Source organism: Schistocerca gregaria, unplaced genomic scaffold (assembly GCF_023897955.1).
Source record: "Schistocerca gregaria isolate iqSchGreg1 unplaced genomic scaffold, iqSchGreg1.2 ptg000587l, whole genome shotgun sequence".
NCBI lineage: Eukaryota > Metazoa > Arthropoda > Insecta > Orthoptera > Acrididae > Schistocerca > Schistocerca gregaria.
The window spans coordinates 35001-37500 of record NW_026061977.1 but is presented as its reverse complement, the minus strand read 5'-3'; positions in this window follow the sequence as shown (position 1 = coordinate 37500).

Genomic DNA, 2500 nt, shown 5'->3' with positions numbered 1-2500 from the left:
ACATTATGTCACTCAGTACGTAGCGACGGATGATCAGTGTGGGTTACGCGTACATCAGCGGACAGTCCACACAGGCCGTACCACAACGTACACTGACTGCATCGACAACCGAATGCAACTGAACAGCTGCAAGGCTCATTTCACAAACAAACGCCTGACCGACCAGCTTGGAAGGGCAGGAGGGGAGGGCGATATTCGTTCTGTAGCGGTACACCCTTCCAGTGGTTAGCGGGACTGTGTAGAAAGTACGCAACACTCGAAAGACCTTTATGTGAGGGTACGCACCATGGCATCAAGAAATACACATGACACCAGAGGATCCAAGCAGTGAACTATGTTCAGAGGGTTGCTGTTAGGCAAAGCTACATTCCTGTGACGTTACATGTGACAGTTAAGGTGCAGTGTAAGTTAGGTTAAGGTGCAGTGTAAGTTAGGTTAAGGTGCAGTGTAAGTTAGGTTAAGGTGCAGTGTAAGTTAGGTTAAGGTGCAGTGTAAGTTAGGTTAAGGTGCAGTGTAAGTTAGGTTAAGGTGCAGTGTAACTTAGGTTAAGGTGCAGTGTAAGTTAGGTTAAGGTGCAGTGTAACTTAGGTTAAGGTGCAGTGTAACTTAGGTTAAGGTGCAGTGTAACTTAGGTTAAGGTGCAGTGTAACTTAGGTTAAGGTGCAGTGTAACTTAGGTTAAGGTGCAGTGTAACTTAGGTTAAGGTGCAGTGTAAGTTAGGTTAAGGTGCAGTGTAAGTTAGGTTAAGGTGCAGTGTAACTTAGGTTAAGGTGCAGTGTAAGTTAGGTTAAGGTGCAGTGTAACTTAGGTTAAGGTGCAGTGTAACTTAGGTTAAGGTGCAGTGTAACTTAGGTTAAGGTGCAGTGTAACTTAGGTTAAGGTGCAGTGTAAGTTAGGTTAAGGTGCAGTGTAAGTTAGGTTAAGGTGCAGTGTAAGTTAGGTTAAGGTGCAGCGTAACTTAGGTTAAGGTGCAGCGTAACTTAGGTTAAGGTGCAGCGTAACTTAGGTTAAGGTGCAGCGTAACTTAGGTTAAGGTGCAGCGTAACTTAGGTTAAGGTGCAGCGTAACTTAGGTTAAGGTGCAGCGTAACTTAGGTTAAGGTGCAGCGTAACTTAGGTTAAGGTGCAGCGTGGGTTAGGTTAGGGGCCAACGTGGGTTAGGTTAGGGGCCAACGTGGGTTAGGTTAGGGGCCAACGTGGGTTAGGTTAGGGGCCAACGTGGGTTAGGTTAGGGGCCAACGTGGGTTAGGTTAGGGGCCAACGTGGGTTAGGTTAGGGGCCAACGTGGGTTAGGTTAGGGGCCAACGTGGGTTAGGTTAGGGGCCAACGTGGGTTAGGTTAGGGGCCAACGTGGGTTAGGTTAAGGGCCAACGTGGGTTAGGTTAAGGGCCAACGTGGGTTAGGTTAAGGGCCAACGTGGGTTAGGTTAAGGGCCAACGTGGGTTAGGTTAAGGGCCAACGTGGGTTAGGTTAAGGGCCAACGTGGGTTAGGTTAAGGGCCAACGTGGGTTAGGTTAAGGGCCAACGTGGGTTAGGTTAAGGGCCAACGTGGGTTAGGTTAAGGGCCAACGTGGGTTAGGTTAAGGGCCAACGTGGGTTAGGTTAAGGGCCAACGTGGGTTAGGTTAAGGGCCAACGTGGGTTAGGTTAAGGGCCAACGTGGGTTAGGTTGCCAGAGATGTGTCAAATCAGGATGTACGTTTGGCTGGTGTCAGGTGGTGGGTTGGTTCGATGCCTTTATAAGGGGTGTGGCCAAAGGGTATTTTATTACTTGTACCTTTTGTGTTGTGGCGTGGCGTTGCGTCCTGTGTTGATACTGGGTGGACCACTGTGGGTGTTGCTGGCTGATTTGAGCTGCGTTGTTTGCGGGTGATGTGAGACATTCTGTCTTATTAGTGGACGTGACGTTCCTCTTGTCGTTGTTTGGATAGTGTCCTGTGGCAGCGAGGATAAAATGGATGTTGTTGAACGATAGTGCTTTGGTGCTTTCGCTTTGTTACACACAGAGTGGACTGTGAGATAGGGTGACTGGGTCGAGTGCGGTTCACACTGTCCTCCCCAGTTTACAGTATGTATCATCTATGTATGTGGTCCTGCATCATTTACTAAGGAGGGACGTCAGACGACTGAAATATTAGTTATGTACTGATGTAAAGCAGAATGCTTACCTTCCACCAGTGGGCGAGTATCGACTCTGCCCCAGAGTTGCCACCGCAGGAAGAGGTGTCGGAAACACTACCCGCACACCGTCACCACTGTGCGGGGGGACAGACCCTCTATATCCTCAGCGGCGCACTCTTTGCCACCGAGCGTCACGTCTCGCGGCCCGCCGTCCAGAGCATGTATTGGGACAGCGGGACTTTGGCTTTTGGGAGATAACTCTTCATGAAGTGGAAGATATAGGGGTGGACTGCAATGTACGATTGCGGGAAAAGTCCGCCGTACATCCGCTCGAGTTGCGAGTCGGGCGGTGGGGGTGGCGCATTCACAGGTGCGGCTGGA